The sequence below is a fragment of the Rattus norvegicus genome, chromosome X (genome assembly GCF_021556685.1).
Source record: "Rattus norvegicus strain SHRSP/BbbUtx chromosome X, alternate assembly SHRSP_T2T, whole genome shotgun sequence".
NCBI lineage: Eukaryota > Metazoa > Chordata > Mammalia > Rodentia > Muridae > Rattus > Rattus norvegicus.
Window position 1 is genome coordinate 103,269,232 of NC_141554.1, and position 26,395 is coordinate 103,295,626.

General features: G+C 38.1%; 1 pseudogene; it reads right to left on the reverse strand.

The window, feature by feature from the left end:
• Positions 1 to 1,564: 1,564 nt before the first annotated feature.
• The window catches only part of Add1-ps1 (adducin 1, pseudogene 1), a 36,010-nt pseudogene continuing 11,179 nt past the window's right edge, over positions 1,565 to 26,395 (reverse strand).

Genomic DNA, 26,395 nt, shown 5'->3' on the forward strand with positions numbered 1-26,395 from the left:
CAAACTTGTTAAAAGAAAATTTTAGAAACGACTCTTCGCCCTCTTGGTATCTGTTCCCCAAGAGAAAATTCCAAGACCCCAATAAAATCAACTATGAGAGCCTGAATGTGGTTTTGGTCATGGGATTACCAGTTAGATGATGTATAGCTTTGTGCTGGGTATATACAGGATTGCTCACTGCTAGGGCAGCAGGCTTAACCCATGTCACTAAGGCAGCCTGAGTGCCCTGGCCTGCTGACGGACATGAGAATGCTTTCTCAGACCATGGCTGGGGTATGTGGATACCTTTGTAATGGGATAACTTACAAAACTGAGCAGAGGATGCCAGCAAAATATAGTCCAATTAGCTAGCCGGGAGACTACACAGGGTGGATGGAAACTAAGCAGACAATTTGATATCACAAAAGAAAGGAGAGTGAAAGCAAATGGGTGGAACTAGAACATATCATCCTGAGTGATGTAACCCAATACCAAAAGAACACACATGGTATGCACTCACTGATAAGTGGATATTAGTCCAAAACTTGGAATACCCAAGATAAAATTCACAGACCACACGAAGCTCAAGAAGGACAACCAAACTGTGGATACTTCAGTCCTTCTTAGAAGGGGGGACAAAATATTCCCAGGAGGAAATACAGAGACAAAGAGTGGAGCAGGGACTGAAGAAAAGGTCATCTAGAGACTGCCCCACATGGGGATCCATCCCATATGCAGCCACCAAACCCAGTTACTATTGCTGATGCCAAGAAGTGTTTGCTAACAGGAGTCAAATATGAATGTGTCCAGAGAGGCTTTGCTTGAGCCTTACTGTTAGAGAATAAGATACTTGGAGCTAACCATCAGATTTAGCAAAGTAATCCCAATGGAGGAATTTAAGAAAGAACAGAGGTCACTGGAGTGGTTTTGCAACCCCATAAGAAAACAGCAATGTCAACCAACCAGACCCCACCAGAGCTCCTGGGAATAAACCAACAACCGATGAGTACACATGGAGGGGCCCATGGCTCCAGCAGCATATGTAGCAGAGAATGGCATTGTCCACCATCAGTGGGAGGAAAACCCCTTGATCTTGTGAAGGCTTGTTTTCATAATGTAGGGGAATGGCAGGGCATTGAGGTGGGAGTAGGTGGGTGCGTGTGGGAGCATCCTCATAGAAGCAGCAGGAAGGGTGAAGGGGTATAGGAGAGGCAGGAAAGGGGATAATATTTGAAATGTAAATACATAAAATATCCAAGAAAAATAATACTTGAAAGAAAGGAAGAGAGAGAGAGAGAGAGAGAGAGAGAGAGAGAGAGAGAGAGAGAGAGAGAAGGAAGGAAGAAGGAAGGAAGGAAGGAAGGAAGGAAGGAAGGAAGGAAGGAAAGAAAGGAGAACGAGAGGCAAGGCTCTGGAATAGGATACTTTAACCAGAGCTGGCAGAAGCCTCTGATGGCTTCCAGCCTGGGCCAGGATTCAGTGTCACCCTCCTGAAGGGAGGCACAACTCACAGGTTCAGGCTAATCCCAACTTCTCACAGAATCAAGGCCTAGGGTAGGGGATCTGAGCACATACTGGTACTGGGTTAGCACTGGTGCAGGGGCTGATCAGACAAGGCAGGGGGGCTCCAGTTACATGGAGGTCTTGGCTTTTTGCCTTCCAATACAGGAGAAGAAAGAACACAAGGAAAAAAGAGGGAATCGTGGCAGAGTGAGGCTACTTCTTCAGCATCTGGAACTGAGGCTGAGGCTGGCTCAGGATCAGAATCAACAAGGGACTGAGTGGGGTCTGGGGAAGGCAAGTGCTACTGAAGGCTCATCAGGGGAGAGGTCAGGGGGAGTCAGTTTGAAGGTGGTGGCATCATTGTGATCCCTGGATGTCTGCTTCTGGGGAAGGTCTTCTAGTTTGATAGGCGTACTAGGTCGGGACAGCCGACTAGTCTGGGGACTTTTTCTGCTCTCTTGTCTCATTTAAGTTCTTTTCAGAGCCCTTCTGCTTCTGTTCCACCTCTCGGTGGTATTCTTCTAGTTCATAGTCTATGGGTTGGGAACTGTGGTGCTCACAATGACATAGGGCTGGTATTCCTTCTCAGTGTTGGCTTTGGAGTCCCTCACCAGCTCCCCCTGAACAAGTCTTCTGTCCACCATCATACCACACAAAACCTGGGACTGAGGTTCTAGCTTCTTAATATCCTGTAAGTTCTGCTCTCAAATCTTGTTCTTCCTCTCCTGGACCTCTTTTGGGTTAGTGTTTAGTGGAACAAACAGGTTAGAAACAGCAGAGATAGAAGTTCTATGTCCATCCTCTTTAGTCCACTTAGTCTTTGACTTGAGACTGCTTCCGTTCTGCCCCTCCTCAGAAGGGTCAGCCAGAGTTCAGCCATCTTGTCTTGTTTCTCTGTTACTTCTAAAAACTGTCTGTAGAGTAAGAAAGTGCACGAATTGCCATCACTAGCCTGTAACACTGAAAGGGCTTCCACATCACTGTACTTTTTATATCGTGATCTCAAAGCAGGATATCATTAAGGGTAGACAGTTCTGAAGCCAGATTATCAAGCATCCAGATAAGAGCTTCACATTTCTGCTCCCTAGTCTGCCACTTGGAAGGTGATCCACTGCCTCCTCCTGCTGGAGTCCCTGGAGAGTGGGATTTGGCTTTGCACTTCCCAGGATCCAGCAGAACTAAGTCCTCTGATCCTCCAGCACTTACCAGAGTTCAAATCTGGATTTCACATGCAACCATAAGGTTATGGATGTTAGAGAAGGCCTCCTCTATGCTCTCTCTAATTGGGGTTCCAGAGAATGAGAACGTTCCTTTTAGGGCCCAGATTTTCTTTCTTTCTTTTTTTACATCCTTTTTTTCAGATTTTTTTGTGAATCAAAATTGTTTCCTCTTCATCAACCAGAGTGCCATGATTGTCATGATAAGCAACATCTCTGGAGAAAAAGGTAGGAGTCTATAGTCTATTGAAGAGACTACAGCCCCTGCTGGTATGTGAATGTGCATAATACACTGGGCATCTGGTCGTGCAGCATAAATTGCAGAATGCAAAGTGGAGCCAGCATGATTGACTCCTAGGTTAGTTCTTCCACGGTCTTCTATATCTACTTATAGATTGACCTTAACCAAGCTGGATGCAGTTACTCTAATGTAGAGAAGTCCAAAAGGTACGATGAGGAAGTATTTCTGCTCAGAGTTCACTCTGGCTGTGATATGATTGTAGATAAACTGAGACCACCCAAAGAGATCTGCTAGTCTGTAAAATGCTGCTAGTTTACACCACAGTCACTACTCCCCTTTGTCATGTGTAATAGAATCAGATCTTCTAAGGTCCTTCAGAAATAACCACACCAAGATTCATGTTCAGGGCATCCATTCCTCCTTGTGGGTAAACATTTGGTACATGAGGTAATGAAATCTGCAATCTGCTGTAATGCCAACAGGCCTGTGGGATTCTTTCCCTTCTTAAACTGCTCTTGTATCATAGATTCTAGTTCTTCATAGAAGGCAGGACTTTGTAGAATAATAGACACCTCTTCTTCTGCTCCAGCATATTGATGTCCCAATGACGGTCTGGTGCCATGTTCCTCTCCTGCAAATATTCTGGATTGTTCTCATCGACTCTGTCAACGTAACTCTCCTTGTGAAGGACAGTGTTTGGAGGTAGTGAGGTCACCACTGTGGCCTACGTGTCAACATTCCTTGCACAATTTTTTTATCCTGATGTAGCCTTTTATTTTCACCAGGCTACCATGATTTAGATCGTACATAACAATTTTCCTTGACAAAAGCATGTCCCAGCACTTCCCTTCGTGGACTGTTTGGTGTTCTTTATTCTTTTTTTTTTTTTTTTTTTTTTTATTAACTTGAGTATTTCTTATATACATTTCAAGTGTTATTCCCTTTCCCGGTTTCCGGGCAAACATCCCCCTCCCCCCTCCCATTCCTTATGGGTGTTCCCCTCCCAACCCTCCCCCCATTGCCGCCCTCCCCCCACCAGTCTAGTTCACTGGGGGTTCAGTCTTAGCAGGACCCAGGGCTTCCCCTTCCACTGGTGCTCTTACTAGGATATTCATTGCTACCTATGGGGTCAGAGTCCAGGGTCAGTCCATGTATAGTCTTTAGGTAGTGGCTTAGTCCCTGGAAGCTCTGGTTGCTTGACATTGTTGTACTTTTGGGGTCTCGAGCCCCTTCAAGCTCTTCCAGTTCTTTCTCTGATTCCTTCAATAGGGGACCTATTCTCAGTTCAGTGGTTTGCTGCTGGCATTCGCCTCTGTATTTGCTGTATTCTGGCTGTGTCTCTCAGGAGCGATCTACATCCGGCTCCTGTCGGTCTGCACTTCTTTGCTTCATCCATCTTGTCTAATTGGGTGGCTGTATATGTATGGGCCACATGTGGGGCAGGCTCTGAATGGGTGTTCCTTCAGTCTCTGTTTTAATCTTTGCCTCTCCCTTCCCTGCCAAGGGTATTCTTTTTCCTCATTTAAAGAAGGAGTGAAGCATTCACATTTTGATCATCCGTCTTGAGTTTCGTTTGTTCTAGGGATCTAGGGTAATTCAAGCATTTGGGCTAATAGCCACTTATCAATGAGTGCATACCATGTATGTCTTTCTGTGATTGAGTTAGCTCACTCAGGATGATATTTTCCAGTTCCAACCATTTGCCTACGAATTTCATAAACTCGTTGTTTTTGATAGCTGAGTAATATTCCATTGTGTAGATGTACCACATTTTCTGTATCCATTCCTCTGTTGAAGGGCATCTGGGTTCTTTCCAGTTTCTGGCTATTATAAATAAGGCTGCGATGAACATAGTGGAGCACGTGTCTCTTTTATATGTTGAGGCATCTTTTGGGTATATGCCCAAGAGAGGTATAGCTGGATCCTCAGGCAGTTCAATGTCCAATTTTCTGAGGAACCTCCAGACTGATTTCCAGAATGGTTTTACCAGTCTGCAATCCCACCAACAATGGAGGAGTGTTCCTCTTTCTCCACATCCTCGCCAGCATTTGCTGTCCCCTGAGTTTTTGATCTTAGCCATTCTCACTGGTGTGAGGTGAAATCTCAGGGTTGTTTTGATTTGCATTTCCCTTATGACTAAAGATGTTGAACATTTCTTTAGGAGTTTCTCAGCCATTCGGCATTCCTCAGCTTTGAATTCTTTGTTTAGCACTGAACCCCATTTTTTAATAGGGTTATTTGTTTCCCTGCGGTCTAACTTCTTGAGTTCTTTGTATATTTTGGATATAAGGCCTCTATCTGTTGTAGGATTGGTAAAGATCTTTTCCCAATCTGTTGGTTGCCGTTTTGTCCTAACCACAGTGTCCTTTGCCTTACAGAAGCTTTGCAGTTTTATGAGATCCCATATGTCGATTCTTGATCTTAGAGCATAAGCCATTGGTGTTTTGTTCAGGAAATTTTTTCCAGTGGCCATGTGTTCCAGATGCTTCCCTAGTTTTTCTTCTATTAGTTTGAGTGTGCCTGGTTTGATGTGGAGGTCCTTGATCCACTTGGACTTAAGCTTTGTGCAGGGTGATAAGGATGGATCGATCTGCATTCTTCTACATGTTGCCCTCCAGTTGAACCAGCACCATTTGCTGAAAATGCTATCTTTTTTCCTTTGGATGGTTTTGGCTCCTTTGTCAAAAATCAAGTGATCATCGGTTGTGGGTTCATTTCTGGGTCTTCAATTCTATTCCATTGGTCTATCTGTCTGTCTCTGTACCAATACCATGCAGTTTTTATCACTATTGCTCTGTAATACTGCTTGAGTTCAGGGATAGTGATTCCCCCTGAAGTCCTTTTATTGTTGAGGATAGCTTTAGCTATCCTGGGTTTTTTGTTATTCCACATGAATTTGCAAATTGTTCTGTCTAACTCTTTGAAGAATTGGATTGGTATTTTGATGGGGATTGCATTGAATCTGTAGATTGCTTTCAGTAAAATGGCCATTATACTATATTAATCCTGCCAATCCATGAGCATGGGAGATCTTTCCATCTTCTGAGGTCTTCTTCAATTTCCTTCTTCAGTGTCTTGAAGTTCTTATTGTACAGATCTTTTACTTGCTTGGTTAAAGTCACACCGAGGTACTTTATATTATTTGGGTCTATTATGAGGGGTGTCGTTTCCCTAATTTCTTTCTCGGCTTGTTTCTCTTTTGTGTAGAGGAAGGCTACTGATTTATTTGAGTTAATTTTATACCCAGCCACTTTGCTGAAGTTGTTTATCAGCTTTAGTAGTTCTCTGGTGGAACTTTTGGGATCACTTAAATATACTATCATGTCATCTGCAAATAGTGATATTTTGACCTCTTCTTTTCCAATCTGTATCCCCTTGATCTCCTTTTGTTGTCTGATTGCTCTGGCTAGAACTTCAAGAACTATATTGAATAAGTAGGGAGAGAGTGGGCAGCCTTGTCTAGTCCCTAATTTTAGTGGGATTGTTTCAAGTTTCTCTGCATTTAGTTAATATTAGCAACTGGTTTGCTGTATATGGCTTTTACTATGTTTAGGTATGGGCCTTGAATTCCTATTCTTTCCAGGACTTTTATCATGAAGGGGTGTTGAATTTTGTCAAATGCTTTCTCAGCGTCTAATGAAATGATCATGTGGTTCAGTTCTTTCAGTTTGTTTATATAATGGATCACTTTGGTGGTTTTCCTTATATAAAACCATCCTTGCATGCCTGGGATGAAGCCTACTTGGTCATGGTGGATGATTGTTTTGATGTGCTCTTGGATTCGGTTTGCCAGAATTTTATTGAGTATTTTTTCGTCCATATTCATAAGGGAAATTGGTCTGAAGTTCTCTTTCTTTGTGTGTCTTTGTGTGGTTTAGGTATAAGAGTAATTGTGGCTTCGTAGAAAGAATTCGGTAGTGCTCCATCTGTTTCAATTTTGTGGAATAGTTTGGATAATATTGGTATGAGGTCTTCTATGAAGGTTTGATAGAATTCTGCACTAAACCTGTCTGGACCTGGGCTCTTTTTGGTTGGGAGACCTTTAATGACTGCTTCTATTTCCTTAGGAGTTATGGGGTTGTTTAACTGGTTTATCTGTTCCTGATTTAACTTCGATACCTGGTATCTGTCTAGGAAATTGTCCATTTCCTGAAGATTTTCAAGTTTTGTTGAATATAGGTTTTTATAGTAAGATCTGATGATTTTTTGAATTTCCTCTGAATCTGTTGTTATGTCTCCCTTTTCATTTCTGATTTTGTTAATTTGGACGAACTGTCTGTGTCCTCTCGTTAGTCTGGCTAAGGGTTTATCTATCTTGTTGATTTTCTCAAAGAACCAACTTTTGGTTCTGTTAATTCTTTCTATGGTCCTTTTTGTTTCTACTTGGTTGATTTCAGCTCTGAGTTTGATTATTTCCTGCCTTCTACTCCTCTTGGGTGTATTTGCTTCTTTTTGTTCTAGAGCTTTTAGGTGTGCTGTCAAGCTACTGACATATGTTCTTTCCTGTTTCTTTCTGCAGGCACTCAGCCCTATGAGTTTTCCTCTTAGCACAGCTTTCATTGTGTCCCATAAGTTTGGGTATGTTGTATCTTCATTTTCATTAAATTCTAAAAAGTTTTTAATTTCTTTCTTTATTTCTTCCTTGACCAGGTTATCTTTGAGTAGAGCATTGTTCAATTTCCACATATATGTGGGCATTCTTCCCTTATTGTTATTGAAGACAAGTTTTAGGCCGTGGTGGTCCGATAGCACGCATGGGATTATTTCTATCTTTCTGTACCTGTTGAGGCCCGTTTTTTGACCAATTATATGGTCAATTTTGGAGAAAGTACCATGAGGAGCTTAGAAGAAGGTATATCCTTTTGCTTTAGGATAGAATGTTCTATAAATATCCGTTAAGTCCATTTGGCTCATGTCTTCTCTTAGTCTGTCGACATCACTGTTTAATTTCTGTTTCCATGATCTGTCCATTGATGAGAGTGGGGTGTTGAAATCTCCCACTATTATTGTGTGAGGTGCAATGTGTGTTTTGAGCTTTAGTAAGGTTTCTTTTACGTATATAGGTGCCCTTGTATTTGGGGCATAGATATTTAGGATTGAGAGTTCATCTTGGTGGATTTTTCCTTTGATGAATATGAAGTGTCCTTCCTTATCTTTTTTGATGACTTTTAGTTGGAAATTGATTTTATTTGATATTAGAATGGCTACTCCAGCTTCCTTCTTCTGACCATTTGCTTGGAAAGTTGTTTTCCAGCCTTTCACTCTGAGGTAGTGTCTGTCTTGTCTCTGAGGTGTGTTTCCTGTAGGCAGCAGAATGCAGGGTCCTCATTGCGTATCCAGTTTGTTAATCTATGTCTTTTTATTGGGGAGTTGAGGCCATTGATATTGAGAGATATTAAGGAATAGTGATTATTGCTTCCCGTTATATTCATATTTGGATGTGAGGTTATGTTTGTGTGCTTTCATTCTCTTTGTTTTGTTGCCAAGACGATTAGTTTCTTGCTTCTTCTAGGGTATAGCTTGCCTCCTTATGTTGGGCTTTACCATTTATTATCCTTTGTAGTGCTGGATTTGTAGAAAGATATTGTGTAAATTTGGTTTTGTCATGGAATGTCTTGGTTTCTCCATCAATGTTAATTGAGAGTTTTGCTGGATACAGTAACCTGTGCTGGCATTTGTGTTCTCTTAGGGTCTGTATGACATCAGTCCAGGATCTTCTGGCCTTCATAGTTTCTGGCGAGAAGTCTGGTGTGATTCTGATAGGTCTGCCTTTGTATGTTACTTGACCTTTTTCCCTTACTGCTTTTAATATTCTTTCTTTATTTTGTGTGTTTGGTGTTTTGACAATTATGTGACGGGAGGTGTTTCTTTTCTGGTCCAATCTATTTGGAGTTCCGTAGGCTTCTTGTATGTCTATGGGTATCTCTTTTTTTAGGTTAGGGAAGTTTTCTTCTATGATTTTGTTGAAGATATTTACTGGTCCTTTGAGCTTGGAGTCTTCACTCTCTTCTATACCTATTATCCTTAGGTTTGATCTTCTCATGGAGTCCTGGATTTCCTGTATGTTTTGGACCAGTAGCTTTTTCCGCTTTACATTATCTTTGACAGTTGAGTCAATGATTTCTATGGAATCTTCTGCTCCTGAGATTCTCTCTTCCATCTCTTGTATTCTGTTGGTGAAGCTTGTATCTACAGCTCCTTGTCTCTTCTTTTGGTTTTCTATATCCAGGGTTGTTTCCATGTGTTCTTTCTTGATTGCTTCTATTTCCATTTTTAATTCCTTCAACTGTTTGATTGTGTTTTCCTGGAATTCTTTCAGGGATTTTTGTGTCTCCTGTCTATGGGCTTCTACTTCTTTATTTATGTTTTCCTGGAATTCTTTCAGGCATTTTTGCGATTCCTCTCTGTAGGCTTCTACTTGTTCTCTAAGGGCGTTCTTCACGTCTTTCTTGAAGTCCTCCAGCATCATGATCAAAAATGATTTTGAAACTAGATCTTGCTTTTCTGGTGTGTTTGGATATTCCATGTTTGTTTTGATGGGAGAATTGGGCTCCGATGGTGCCATGTAGTCTTGGTTTCTGTTGCTTGGGTTCCTGTGCTTGCCTCTCGCCATCAGATTATCTCTAGTGTTACTTTGTTCTGCTATTTCTGACAGTGGTTAGACTGTCCCTATAAGCCTGTGTGTCAGGAGTGCTGTAGACCTGTTTTACTCTTTTCTTTCAGCCAGTTATAGGGACAGAGTGTTCCGCTTTAGTGCGTGTAGTTTTTCCTCTGTACAGGTCTTCAGCTGTTCCTGTGGGCCTGTGTCTTGAGTTCACCAGGCAGGTCACTTGCAGCATACAAGTTGGTCTTACCTGTGGTCCCGAGGCTCAAGTTCGCTCGTGGGGTGCTGCCCACGGGCTCTCTGCAGCGGCAGCAACCAGGAAGAACTGTGCCGCCCCTTCCGGGAGCTTCAGTGCACCAGGGTTCCAGATGGTCTTTGGCTTTTTCCTCTGGCGTCCGAGATGTGTGTGCAGAGAGCAGTCTCTTCTGGTTTCCCAGGTTTGTCTGCCTTTCTGAAGGTTTAGCTCTCCCTCCCATGGGATTTGGGTGCAGAGAACTGTGTATCCGTTCTGTTTCCTTCAGGTTCTGGAGGTGTCTCAGGCAGGGGTCCTGCCGCTCCTGGGCCCTCCCCCACGGGAGCCCAGAGGCCTTATACAGTTTCCTCTTAGGCCAGGGATGTCGGCAGGGGTGAGCAGCTTTGGTGGTCTCTTCCGCTCTGCAGCCTCAGGATTGCCCACCTGACCAGGCGTTTGGATCTCTCTCTCAAGGGGTCTGGGAGCAGAGAGCTGCTGCGGGCCAGGATCCGCAGGTGTGGGACTTCTGGTAAACACAGAACGTGCCCGGTCCTAGAGGAATTCTGCTTCCGTGTGTCCCAAGCTCATCAGGCAGCTTTCTTGCAGCAGAAAAGTTGGTCTTACCTGTGGTCCCGAGGCTCAAGTTCGCTCGTGGGGTGCTGCCCACGGCTCTCTGCAGCGGCAGCAACCAGGAAGACCTGTGCCGCCCCTTCCGAGAGCTTCAGTGCACCAGGGTTCCAGATGGTCTTTGGCTTTTTCCTCTGGCGTCCGAGATGTGTGTGCAGAGAGCAGTCTCTTCTGGTTTCCCAGGTTTGTCTGCCTTTCTGAAGGTTTAGCTCTCCCTCCCACGGGATTTGGGTGTAGAGAACTGTTTATCCGGTCTGTTTCCCTCAGGTTCTGGAGGTGTCTCAGGCAGGGGTCCTGCCTCTCCTGGGCCCTCCCCCACGGGAGCCCAGAGGCCTTATACAGTTTCCTCTTGGGCCAGGGATGTGGGCAGGGGTGAGCAGTGTTGGTGGTCTCTTATGCTCTGCAGCCTCAGGAGTGCCCACCTGACCAGGAGGTTGGGTCTCTCTCTCACGGGGTCTGGGAGCAGAGAGCCTCTTTGCACATATTTTATAGGGTCTTCCATGGATAATCTGGGAAAGTGCACAGCTTCTAAGGTTGGGTCAGAGTATACCCACCACCTGGCCTGCAGCGTCTCTTCCTGGCTGCAGCACCCCCATTGCCTCCTGCTGCAGTCCTCATCCTTTCCTTCCCTCAACCTTCACCATTCTCCTCTCTTAGAATTTTATTGCTGGGATTATAGAATGTACCATATTCTACATGGACTATACATAATTTTACAGAACTCTTAGTGAGTAGCCTGTATTAACCCAAGAAATCTGTTGAGGCTGAGTCAGGAGGAGAGATCAGATCAAACACAATGAAGATAATTAAAAAAAAACAAGCATTATAAGACATGAGAAAATAAAAGAAAAATAAAATTTATAATGATAAAATGGCCACAGGAGGCAAAAGACAATTGAATTGAATGACTGATTATTAGTCCTTCCCTAATTTTATTCATACTATTGCTTCTGGTTATGACCAATTGTCCATAGCTAGGGAAGCACCAGAACATTTCATATTTGGTATTATATGGATTTTAGATTTTGCCAGAAAGTTACAAAAGAACATAAAGATTGGCATCGATGGCAAAAATATATGGGAATAATAGGCAGGCTGGATCTAGATGGAAGTTAAAATGAAATTACTTACATTGTCAGGAAAGTTAGAAAAAGAAAATACACATATTCTCACATCTATTTTTAATTCTCTGTTCTCTAGAAAGTCTTTAGCCATATGCATGAATATTTTACATCATTTAAGCATACCATGACTTCAATTTTGTCCTGCTTCTTATCTTATGAGTTGATTTTTTATTTGTTTTACTTTGTGTTTACCAATTATAATGGATGTTTTAAAATCTGATATGGTATAACCTGCTTGATCCTACTTCTATGTGGCATCACTGAAGCCTCCATTTGTAGATTTTCTATCTTTGAGTGAACAGACATTTCTAGATAGAGTTTTTTCTTATTTTAGTAGCTTTCTTAAAGTAATTGCATGAGTGAAGTTATTAAAAGAAGGATATGAGCAGTTCTGTTGCTTGATATGTTGCTATTGCTATCCAGAATAACTTTCAATTTTCCTTGCCATCAGAAAAGTGGGACTATGCCAGTTTCTCTACATACTCTTATTAATAGAGTTGTGAAATATACAGTTGAAATTTTTCTTGTTTGTGTAAATAAGTATCCTTTGCCCTTATTGTATTTATTAATTTTATTATTAGTCAGTTCAGTAAATTTGCATGTGGTGATGTGTCATGTATTTGGAATGAAACTTATTTCCATACATTTTAATTTGTATTTAGTATATCATGCCTTGGGTTGTTATTTTAATAAAATTAATTGACAATATAATCTTTTTCCTCAGATATCATAAACACAATAGATTTGTGAAAAATGAAAGATAAATTTCAAGCACTTAAAAATGTTTATTTTTATAACCTTGCAAATATTCACATATTAGTTTGTTATACACACATGGCAGAAGAGAAATATTTTGCAATGTTAAATAATTCATATAATTTTAAAATTGAAAGTATGGAGTTATCAACATGATACACATTAAATGTGACATTGATTTATATTAAATAATGGAATGGAGAATACTTTATTCATAAGGGCAGGCAATAAAATATATTTATAAAAGTCTGATAAAAATTTAAATTTTATCTCATAATTGATTTTAAATTTCAGCAGGTATTGGATACAATAAAATGTGAATACCCGAAATGCCAAGTTATGTTGCAATTATATGCAAGTACCAAACATATTTTTAACTTTATATACTTCCTTACTTATATCTGATGAAAAATAACAAATTTTGTAGACCTTGAATGTGAAAATGTTTTAGTTTTTCATTCTTTAGGTGGTAAATATCAATAAACAACAAGTGTAAATTAATTATAAATTAATAATGATTTTATTCATAATATGAGATAAAATGCAGTTTATATATTATTAATAGATAACCTGCTGAGGTATCTTGGAGGCTCCTACTATGTATGTATTACTAATGTAAATGTTGCTTAGTTAATAGGAAATATTTGGTCAGATTTGAAATTTTGACATCTCGTCAACTTTAATCATGTAAAATTTTATGGCTTTATACATATATTCAAATCTTGTTACTATGATTATAGTTTTGTTAGATTTGTTTAAGATTTATAAATATATATTAAGATTTATATATAGGCATTTATATTTAATTAGTCTTCAGGACCTATAAGTGTGAATCATAAGCTAATATGTAGTATTTATCTAAAAGATCTGTTAAATGTGCAAATGATATTTCAATTTAAATGCAAGCAAAACAACGCAATTGTAAAAATCTAAGTTTTAACTATTTATATGAAAGATATTACATAAACAGAGTGGTCGTTTTTTTTTTTTTTATAATATGGAAGACAGCTAAAAGAAAACTTCCAGATAGACAAAGTGACACACAGATATAATCTTGAGAGGCAGAGGCAGGAAAATCACTGATGAAGCCAGCCTGGTGTGCACACTGAGTTCTAAGCTACCCAAGATTATGTTCTCAGTCTCAAAAGAAAAAAATTAGCATAAGGACACACTCCTTCAAAACCTTCATAAAATGTATTTAGTGGGTGCTGGATATACATATATATCACCATAACATTTTGAATGAACAGAAACTGCGATACTATAGTTGTCATGGCTCATGCTATTTTTATTCATTATTAGGATACATATAAGAATTGATTTTTTAACTTCAATATTTACTATTCACTTCTAGAACAGTGGATTTGAAACCACACATATTAGAAGGAACAGCCTATGTTTGCAATGAAGGAAAAAGCAGAACTTGTCTTAGAGGTTCTACAAGATGACTGGTTAGAACTCTGTGATTATGGAGCCTCAGAATGCTACAGACCAAGAGCCAAATTATCCTACAATATTTTTAATCTCTTTAACTGGCATTTTTGCCCAACGCTGCTTTTGACTTAACACTCTCATGACTTTCAGAAGCCTTTAAAATGTACTAACAGATTAGTAGAGTCTACCCATCCAAAAATCTAATGCCATCCAATAAGTATCTAAGACCCGGAGATGATATTTTTCCAGCATTTCAAGAACCCACCGACCAGAAGTTTCTACCAGTGTGTTTAACTAGTACCTTGATTTTTTTTTTTTTACTTTCTTCCCTTCTGTAACTATTGAAACCATGTGCAGCTCTGTTCCCAGACCCTGGTCATTCATATTTACCACAGGAATATTCTAGCATCTTTTATTCATTTTTAGGAAATGACTGTTTTGCATTGACACATGTGACATAATGTTTTATGTCTTCACTCCATGACATTTCTTAGCATTCACACTTTTCGTTTATGTGCAATTCATTGCAAAATAAAATCCCCAATTTGAAGCAGTTTTGCATTTTGAACAGCTGCTCTGTAACTTTTCCTGGGGATTCTATTTCTAGTTACCCAGGATAAAAAGGGCAATGACAGACCAAAGCAATCATTCTACCTGAGTCAAGCTTGATCAGACATTGAGTCTAGCAAGGGTTATTTACAGGAGCATTGGCAGAGAAAAGAAAGCTACATCTCAAAGAAAACGCTGCCATTCCCACTTCTACAGGAAATGTGAGTGGGCTCAATCTTGGGAGGGTCTCATATACCTACAGATCATGGGAATCACAGCTATTTCGGTACCTGGATGGTAACAGACATGTAAAAAACAGACATCGACAACATATTGTCTTTACAGTTTTTCCAGGGAATTACCAACACTAAACTAAGTAATAACACACACACACACACACACACACACACACACACACACACACACCCCACTGGTTTAATCAACAAGCTTGTCAAGAATTTTGGCATTTTTCTATTTAAATCACAATTTGTAATTCCAAATATAATAGTGTTATGATAAATAGATTTTGATTTTGTGAATCCTACAGAGGCACATATAGTTTTTGAGCTCCTATTTAAGAAAAAGTATCTGTCACAAATGTGCCAATTAATAGAGAAGGTAATATTTACCCAGAATAACAAAATTACCTGTTCACATTATTTTTTAAATCAGTCAAATATGAGAAAATTCAGGACACAGAAGGAAAAATATATTAACAATCATGCAAATACATAAATTATGTTTCATATTACAGTCTCACTAAAGGAAAATTGTATGATTTTCTATAGTCTTAATAAGAAGATAAGTTTGTATTCATTGTCATACAGCTACTCTTTCTTAGCTTAAAAGTTTTAAGGAATGTAGAATGTAAGTGTTCTGTTTCATAACTCATTATCAAAATGGTATTACATTTAAGAATTGTTACTAAACTAGAAAAACTTTTATCACATATTTGTCATTTGTCAAGTGTGTTTCAAGTTACACTGTCCACTCACAAGTGCTAAATAATCTTAGAATAGACAGACCCTGTCCTATTTGTCATCACTGTCTTAATCTTATTGATGGATGTTTGTTTTATGTTATTTTACCACGGTCAGTAAGGCACATAATGTCAATGAGAAGTTGAAAGTTAACTGCTTTCCCAATGTAGTCACATGATTCATTTCTTATTAATCTCATTATCAATAAGTTTCAGGGCCTGCATCATATTTCTATTCAAAATTAATTTTTCCTTTTTAAAAATGATTATTTTATTTATTTACATACTAAATGTTGTCTCCCTTCCCAGTTCCCCCTTGCAGAGCTCTTCACCCATTCCCCCTCCCCTTTGCCTCTGAGAGGGTGCTGCTCCCCACCCCCAGGATCCCCTTCCTTGGAGCATCAAGTCTCTACATTATTGTCCTCTACCACTGAGGCTAGAGAGGGCAGTTCTTTGCTATGTATGTGGCAGGGACCATGGACAAGCTCCTATATGCTCTTTAGTTGGTGGCTTAGTCTCTGGGAGTTCCTTGGGGTCCATGTAACTTGACACTGTTTTTCTTCTTATGGGGTTGCCAATCATTTCCATTCCTTAAGTACTTCCTCTCACTCAGTCCAATACCTGGCTGTGAATATCTGCATCTGTTTCAGTCAATTACTGGTAGAGACTCCCAGAAGGCAACCATACTAGAGTCCCATCTGCAAGGAAAACCTGCACAACATAGCATCAGTAATAGTTTCAGGGTTTGTCGCCTGCCCATGGGATGGATCTCAGGTTTGGGAAGGTCAGTGGTCAGCCATTCCCTCAATCTCTGATCCATTTTTGTCCCTGCATTTCTTTTAGACAGGAGCAATTTTGGGTCAAACATTATGTAGGTGGATTGTTGAGCTCTGTCTAAGTCCTGCAAGTGGTCTCTTAAAGTTCCATTATCTCCTCTATTGGGAATTTCACCCCAATTGAGTCCTGGGAGCCTCCCCCATCCCAGGTCTCTTGGGTATTCTAGAGATTCCCTCCACCCCTAGCTTGGCAGCTGCTTATTTCAATTAAGTCTCTTAGTCCTCCGGGCTTCTGTCTTTATGCCATCCTACCTGATCTTGCCATCCCCCACATCAAGATAGCTCCCTCCCTGTGACTCCCAGAGTTATTTTGCTCTTACTTTTAAATGGAATTGAAGCATCCTCACTTAGGCCTTCCTTCTTGTTTAACTTCTTAGGGTTTGTTAGGTTTATCATGGGCATTCTGTACTTTTTTGGCTAATATCAGTGTATCAGTGAGTACATACCATGGACGTGCTTTTGGATCTAATGAATGATCTTATATTAAGATTATTACTTCCTCATAGTTATTTTAAAAGGAAAAATTCCTGGGATGCTTTCTACAAGTTTTAACATGTAGGCTAAATTAATCTCCGAGGTTCCCAATTAAGTATACTTTTCTAGTCATTGAATTGTTCTATTTCTTTTCTAGATCATATAAAACATTTTACATAAGAAGGTGTGTTTAGAAATATATATATATATATATATAATGTGTGTATAAATGTATATTGAATGTATATTCAAAATGAAGTTTTCCAGTAGATGTTATAGGCAGGCAAATTTTATTAAAATATCCTGTATAGGCAAGAATCTCCTTTAATTAATTTCTTTGGTATTCCAGAGTTATTGATGTTTAAATTTTGAAGTGAAAACCTATAAGAAAACACATATAAATAATAATAGTTGTCTATATTTCAGTATAGAAGTATAGCTATGATGGTTTTATGTAGTAAGATATCCAGTACCTATGTTGCATTTCAAGATATTTGAAGTGGCTGTAAAGCTATAGCATTGAAGACCTACAAAAAATAGATATATATAATTTTGGGTGAATGAGTCACAGTCCAACCAAATATCAAATATTGCTTGAGCATGGAATTTTCTGTCACATAAAAATAATTAATTAAAAATTAACCAAACTTATGAGGTCTATAAGAAACAATGACGAACATATTAATATCCCATTACTTTACATATAAAATTTAAATAAAATGAATTTATGTGTTATTTTCAAAATATGGAATAAATACAGGAAGCTGTTTTTTTGAATTTTTTCAACCATTTACCTTGTAGAGAAAGTCCTTGCAGTAGATCTATGATTTTTGTGTGGATTAACGTTAAAGGATTTCCATAACAGTCCAACAAAGCAAATATTCTTTAAAATAGCCACTTTTCAACAGGAGAGAAATGCTTAATCAACATATTGTGAGGCTCTATCTATAGGGACTCCAACAACAAATTTCACTATTAAAAAAAAATCCCTTTAGAACAACAACAAAACAAAAGGTCCTCTAACATGCGCCTATATATTAGTTTTAAATTTAATGTTATCTTAAGAGGAAATATTAAGCTTGGTTAGTTATATAACTGCAGAGCACACTTTTCAGGAAAAAAAATGTGTACTTAAAGAATAGGAAATCTCACAGGGCACATTTCATCACTGTGATATAAACTCTAGGGAACATTGTTTCTACTGCTGCAGTTTTAATTTTATGTAGTGAAATCTGGTCCAGTTAAAATAGCAGCAATACAATGAGGATCGGCAATGAGGAGAGATTTTGAAGCCAGTACATAAAAACTGCCAGCATACCCTAATATATAGAACAAAAGTATATATCAGAAGATTGATTGCTTTTCTGGACATAACAATGAAGACTAGATTACATGTCTCCAACTTTATTTTATATTTCCTGTTTACTTACACATTTATCCACTTATATATTCATAAATGTTTGCTTTTAAAATCCTATTAATTAAAATAACCCCTCTCACAACAGCATTTTGTTTAGAATGGTATTATCAGAATGTTGCTGATATCAAAATTGTATCAAAATCAATGTTGCTGCTATCAAAATAGTATCAAAATCTCAACTATGGTGGCTTATCCAATCTAAACAGCCAGGCTGATGAAGAATTACTAAGTGTAGAAATATACATATTCTAAGTTACTAAGTAGATAGATGCATGCAATGGAAGAGAGCATGCACATTTCTGTGACAAGATGTGACTGGAGTTTGCCTTGATTTCTCCATATAACAGTAGCATTCAAACATAGGAACAGATGACCAGATGAACTACAGGTTCAATCCAGTGTGTGATGAGTGCAATCATTCTGTGACCCTCTAAAGAAAAACTCTGTAGTTGATGCCTTGCAGGTAGAAGGACACATTGGTGACTTATTCTCGCTGACATTGGAGTCCATTTAACTCTGGGAATGAATACCTATCAAAAAGGCATGTCTCTCTCCTTTACCTGTTTTCACATCACATTTGACATGTATGGAGACTGCAAGATTTTTCAATCATCCAACAGATCTATGTTTGTTAAACATGAGGATTGCTTAATAGCTTGTTTTGGTTGTATGCTTAACCACAAAGAATATATCCAACCCTCGATGCCTTTTGGTTTACTGTTTTGTTATTTCTACCCCATACTAAAGACCCCTGCACAGCCCTCGCTCTCTCATCGAAGCAGGCACCAGATCAGAAAAATGCACCTTTCTTTGCAACCCTGTAAAAAAGTGGAGCAAAATCACACACTATTCAAGGTTGCAGTTTCTTACTGTTCAGCTGTGCTTGTCTGTGGGTAATCTTCTAGACAGCATACCGAGTGAGGGCTTTCTAGTACTACTGAAGGTAGATTCAACATCTGCCTGCCAGGGATGAGAAACTCTGAGCCATAGACTCAGCGTTGTGCTTCTACACACCTGACCCTGTTTGCACAAAGCTAGAGTCATCTGGTGGGCATGTTTGTTAAGCTGTGTTTAGAGACCTCCATAAAGAGACTTTTCTACCTCAATATAAAGAAAATCATCTGTGCAAAGGCAGCAGGTCCTACAGAAGAGCCTCAATGCTTGTTATGCCTTTGCATGTCTGTTCCAATTGCAAGTCTCCCTTGGGGGACAAAAAAGATTCCTTGAAGGTCTGTTTTCTTGTAAGTTAGGATGAAATGCATTTAATATTCTATAACTTGGAAACAGGTTAGTCAAAATTAAATAATACATATTTCCAAAGAACAGTGTGCTCATTTGGACATCAAGTTTTTGTTTTTGTCCATCTTTTTTGATTTGCTTTTATCTGAACCATAAAATTGGCTTCCTTAAATTTCTAGGTTGGAACACAACTCTTCTGGTGATCTGAGGAGATTAACTTATTATCCTCAGTGGTAGTATCTTTTCATTCTGCTCAGTAAGATTATTTTCTTTTTTTCCTAAAATTTAGATAGATTGTTCTAGCCATACATACTTTTATTCCAAAGCTCTCTTAGGAAGTTTATACCATGTGGAGGACGGTAACTTCACTCTTCTTACCTTAGAAATGGGCATGTACATGATCACAATGCTTTGTGCTTGTACCAAAAGGAAGAAGAACTGATTAGCCTTTAACTTTAAATGTCTTCTAATTATCTTATTATCTTGATAATCAGTCTCATGCTGGCACTGTCCCCTCTAAGCAACTTTCTTTTTCTTAACGTGCATTACCATCAGCATCTTAGTTGGGTACCACTCTTAGACATAAACTCTCTTTTTTGAAAGTACAGCAATGCCTGAAGTTCAGTATTTTGGTGCTATGGTTGTAGAACAGTTATAGGTCTGACTCTGTTGCTAATGAATATACATACATACATACATACATACATACATACATACATACATGATATATACTGCATACATATATACATAATCATACATATATGTGTGTGGGTACATATATGTATATACCTATAAATTTCAAAATTATAGTTGATGAATGTTGAGAAAAATTATGAGTTGAGTATAGAACATAGTTAATATTTAAGTACATGAGCAAATACAATCAAAGCTCATGTCTTTGAGGAATGTATGGTAAAGGGAAGATTTTTCTGTAAGAAAATCTAATTTTCAATGCACTGTAAATAGTATTATTAATATTGGATTAGGTTAATGAAATAGAAACTGTGGATGGGTCATGAAATACAAGCTGAGCAATTGGTGCTCTCCTTTTGTAGAGTGTTTCCACTAAAATGAATGACTTTAGTATTGGCTTCACGAGAATGATTTATCCACCAGGGTGAGGAAAATGAATTTCATTAACTGCAAAGGCACATCCAAAACCAGAAAGTAAACGTTGAATCTAGGTTCTTATATTCTCAAAGCAATTAGTTCTTTCACCACTCCTTTACATCTTTCTAAAGTAGAAAATGTAACACATACAAAAAATCCAGAAATATTTACAACACCTTCATAGGTAGTGCTGTGGCTTTGCTTTGGATAAGGTTCAAAATAGAATAAATTGAGATGGCATATTACATCCAGGTCAAAACAGATCATAACATTATTAGTGAATGAGGCTCTCTAGGGCATAAACAAGTGAAAGGAGTTTGAAACACATGTGGTTTGATTCTATTCCAGTGCCCACGTCAGATCTAAGTATAGCTGCCAATAGGTTTTCTGGCTTTTGATGCCCATCGAAAGCATTGTCTTTGGAATCTCACTAGTCCCTGTTAATAAAGATATTGGCTCAATCAATATTAATTGAATAGCTACTTGGCACATTGTGTTCTAGGTGCTGCAGATTAATCAGGGAATGAGATGTGCCAAGTTCCTGTATTCAAGAAACATAATTGTGGGGTGAAAAGAAGATAGATAATAAATAGTCTGGTAGGTAGTAATTATTAGGAAGAAAGTTAGTTTAATAGAAGGACTGTTAAAATGTTCTATAGTTTTAGTTATAGTAAAGCTCTTTAAGGAAATGAAGGTTATGTAGAAATACATACCCAGAGTAAAGAAAATCCTGCAAATAGATGCTTGGCAGTAAATATCCTTTGGTCCTCTAGTTCTAAGTCAGTTTCATCAGAACTTTCCATTGAGACTTTCAAGGATTCCACACATGGCTAGCCTTGAATATTTGGTTTCCTCATTTATAAGTACATGTTTATGGCATTATTGAGAGCAAAAATAACATGTATCCTTATTTTCCTTGTCATTTACAGCCTCCCTGTGTGTTAACTAGCTTCTTACCAGTATTCCAAAACAAGTGAGGAAAAGAAAAGAATTATTTTGACTCAGCAGTTTCAGAAACTTCAGTTCATGGTTTTCTGCCTCCATTGCTTTGGCCCAAAGACATCATATTTGCATGTTGCAGGAGTGTGAGAAGGAGGTTGTTTGCAACACAGTGACTAAAACACAGATATAGGAAGGGATCAGGGACAAGTTATGTTTCAAAAGCATAACTACAAAAATTTACTTATTCCATTAGTACCTTATATATTACAGTTTTCACCCATTCTCACAAATAGTAACACTAGATAATGACCAAGCAATCTATACATGAGGTTGTGAAGGGCTCTTCATGAATTGTCACACTTAGCAATATGATTGTACTGATCTTCTCATCAATACTTGAATGGCTTTTTCTCAGTCTTTGTATTATGATTAATTCTGTGACTTGAAATGTCCATTATAATGCAGTAAATGATGAGCTTTGCCCTCTAAAGGCTTCACCCACCTCTTCTTGTTTTAAGATCCTTGCCTCTTCTATAAAGACTGAAATTAGTTGTTTATCTAAAATACACAAATGGAACCATGTCAAAAGGAGTCTATTTCTTTCTGTGGCCACAGTGAAGTCCTAGTTAAGAGATGAGAAAGCCATCATTAGCCAAGTTGAATTTTGTAACTTACGAAACCTTGGGTGACAGCCTGATCTAATACAAGAAATTTCCAGGTAACCTAGGCTTAAGTTACTTTGATATTAATATAGGTAACTGAATTTTAGAATGATTCTCGGCTTACTCATTTATATTGCTGCCATGAAATATAATTATAAAAAAGGCAAGTTTTGGAGAAAAGGGTTTATTTGAATTGCATTTTCATAAGATGGTTCAGAATCAAAGGCAGTCAGGACAAGAACACAAACAGGGTAGAAATCTGTCAGCAGAATCTGATGCAGAAGCCATGAAAGGATGCTCCTTACTGGCTTTCTCAGAGACTTTTTTAAAAATTGGTTATTTTATTTATTTACATTTCAAATGTTATCCCCTTTCCAGTTTCTCCTTAGCAAATCCCCTATCTCTTCCCCACGCCCCTGATTCTATGAGGGTGTTCCTCCACCCACTCACTGCTCTAGCCTTCCTTATGCTGGGTCCTTGGGCCTCCACAGAACCAAGGGCTTCCATTCCCATTGATGCTAGATAAGGCAATCCTCTGATACATACGCAGCTGGAGCCATGGAACACAGGGCTTCCAGCCCAGTGATCGAACTGTCCACAATGGGCTGGAATCTTAGCCATAAATCACTAATTAAGGAAATCTACAAGCTTCCCTACAGCCAAATCTCATGGAGGCATTTTCTTAATCAAGGTTCCCTTGTCTCACATAACTTTAGCTTGTGTCAAGTTAATATAACCAGCACAATTGTCAATGAAGGATCAGACTCTCTTCAGATAATGCATGTTTCCTCTAATGGATATTAGTTCTCAGGAGTTAAGTGATTATAGTGTTTTAATTTTGGAATGTACACTAAGACCCTAAGTCGTCAGCCTTCGATCATCGCCTTAGTTTTGATTGTATGAGTGTGTGTGTGTGTGTGTGTGTGTGTGTGTGTGTGTGTGTGTGTCTGCTTCACCTTCATATGTTATAGAATGAAAAGACAGGGAAAAAGAGTGAAAAGGGGATGGTCATTGAAGCAGTCTGAATGCTTATACTATTTACTAGGTATATAAACTTGAAAGAAATACATGATAAATTGATAAAAACTGATAACATAATTCTACAAGCATGGCCAAATGGAATATTTTTATTGTTGTTATTATTATTGTCGTTGTTGTCATTGTTGTTGTTATTAGTTTAGAGTGGGCTCACAATATAGCATTCGCTGGTCGATAATTTTCTAAGTAGTCCAAACTTACTTCTAATTTATATGTATGCACCTGCCTGGATTAAAGTTGTGCAACACCATATCATGCTGAGCCCAGATAAATCCTTATAGAGCTCTGCAGAGTTCTGTTGTATTCTTTCATTTAGACTATATCTGGTTGCTAAAAGTGTCCATGCCCTACTGCCTGCCCCATCTAGATAAAAGCCAATACTTTCTCAATGTAAGCAACATTACTAAACACCAAATCTTTTATACTCACTAGAAAAGAGGTATATGAAAAGTGACAAGGGCTAAGTTACACCTTTCCTTTCAGCCCATCAATCTTTATGTATTTTGTAATCTTAGTTTTATAAAACCATTCCTTATAGAAACACTAAAAATTTCCTAAGCTTGCACATTTCTGGTTTTCTTTTTTTTTATTTTTGTTATATAGACTTCCTCTCTGGTTATTCAAAGTATAACATGACGCTTTGTCTATAAGAAAGGCTCCTGAACTATTGATAAGACATTTGTTTCGAGCTGATCTTTGCCAGAGTCAGAATTAATTTGTACAGATAATCTTTCCTGCTTATATTTTATATCCACACTTGTTAATGGAAGGAATAATCCCCAAAACATCAAAATGAATGAGAAGTGACTATTGACCACAGTTGTATTGTGTTCTCAGCAATTAAGCTAGGCAAGTCTTGCTTTTAATTATAATGCAACTTGATATTGTTTCATATATTTTTGATTGATTATAATTTCTGATTTATACTCGGTATGCTGGCTTTGTTATAACTAAGTAAAAAAGTTAAATTAGTTGAGAAAATCACAATGATTCGTTCTTTGAGTAATGGTTTATATTATCTTCAACTATTATCCTTTAGCAAATGGGAAAAATAAATAAGTTTGCAATCATTTCAAGAATAGAATCTTACAAAGTAGTATAATTATACCACAAGTAATTAATATAACATATTTACAAATGTACCTTTAACATTTGTTTTAGATTATTTTTCACCAAAACACATGTTAACATAGCAGCATTTTATATAGTTTTACTCCATTTGAAGAGTATTTGTTCATGGAAGACAAATACTAGGAAGATTAATATGACAATATTTAAGTAAAAATTGCTTCTTAAATCTTTGTTCCTTTAAAAAGTTGTACTCTTGAGATCTGAGAATTTTCAAAAGTGACATTAAAAAATATTACATGCTGTCACAAATTATCCCAACACCAACTGGGAAATATATAAATGTTTACATAAGGAACTTGGAAATAAACTACTCAGATTTTTAAAAAATATTTCTGTTAATGATTTAAAACTATAGACATAGTCAATTTATTCTTCTCAATTGTAATTGATATGGTAAAATGTGTGTTTCTGATAGCTAAGTGGTAAAGTACCATAAGTTTATTTTCAGGATTCAAATGATTCAAATCTATAAAACTTTAAGTTCTAGATAAAAACTATCACTTTTTTTTAATTAACTAAACAATTTCACTCACATGCCAGTAGAGAGTATTCAAAAAGGATCTTCTGTTTTTTGGTTCTCCATTTTGCCCATACTTGATGTTTTGCCTGTATTTTAATTTGCATATTTAACTTTAAAAAATGCCTAAGCTATACCATGAGCCACTTGTGATTTCTACTACACCTAGTTAGATCGGTTTCCTTAAGAACAACTTTTTTTCTCATTCTATCTTCAAATATCAATTAAAATTTGTTTTAATTCACCAGGAGGGGAACATGTCTTCTCAGAATGCCAAACTTTAATTGAACAGGTGATTGTTGCTTGAAATTTATAAATGATATATGTGTAATATATTTAACTCATTCCTGCATTTCTTCAACTTCTCCTTCACCCATACACCTTCCCAAATTATGTCCTCCTTTTCTTTATTATTCACACACATTTACAGTCTTTCTGTCTCCACTTCCTTGATGTTCCTTGAGCCTTAGGAGTTCTTAAGGATTGTATTGTAGATGTATTGACTAGAGCTGAACAACCCACAGTGGGTTGTTCTCTGTTTCTCTCAGTTGGAGATTTCTCTACTGGCTTTTGCCTACTGGAAAAAGAAACTTCCTTCATAAAGTATGTTAGCTACCTTATCTGAGGGTATCAGGATCAGCACTAAGAAAACTCATAAAAATTATACTTGTTTAGGAAACCAGCAGAGATAAAGAATGGAAAAAGCAATGACCTATACTCAAACCTGCCCAACAACTCAAGGATGTGTCTCATGGATGATTCTGGGGATTTAACTAAATGGTCAGCTTTTGCGGAGAGCACTGTAACCTAAGTGGTATAACTCCATTTCATACACACACACACACACACACACACACACACACACACACACACACTTATTCACATAGACATACACATTTTAAGTAAACATAAAATAATATGTTACGACTCCTCAAAACTTCTTCAAATGTCCTTAGTGTCTCTCTGTATTGACATCTCTCACCAGGTAAGTCACTTTCTGTCCATTTTCCCATATCACTATTAATCCATCTTTGTCCACTACGTACTTCTTTGATATCCTTCCAAATCTTTTCATTTTTCTTGTATCTGTTGTTCCTCCAGATGATATAGAGACAAATCCATCTTATAACCCATGGCTCCATCTGCATTTCCAAAAGTCTGTGAGCACCAGGGATATCCAGATGAGACCCCTGTCATACCTTCCAACTCCCTGCTTACCAATTCATCCTGGGGCACAACCAGCAAGAGGTATCCTATCCCCTAAGTTCCATCTTCATGCCCATAGCTTTGCCTGCATTCTGGGAGGCCTGCCAGTATACAGACAATTGGGTAGATCCCTTCCCCAGGCCCCTTGTCTTCCAAGATCCCATGAGAAACCTCCAGCAGCAGAAAATTGGGCCTTGTGTACTTTAATCCATTTTCTGGCCCACAACCGTGCCTACATTCCTGGAGGCCTGCTGGCATCAAGGATATGCAGATGGCTGAAGAGTAATGTAAGAACACAATCAACAGTTGGCAGAGCAATATGGCAATGTCACAGCCCAGATATCCTATATAGTAAACCCATGATGTCCTAACACAAACAAAGCAAAAGGAAATGACCTTAAATCCAATCTTATAAAGATGTTAAAGGCCTTTAAAGAAAAAAATGAATAAATTACTCAAGAATCACAGGGAAAATACAATCAAATAGGTGAAGGAAATGAATCAAGAAGGAAAATGTAAATAGAAACAAAATGTAAAAAGAAAACACAAACTGTGGAGCTCCTGGAGATGGAAAA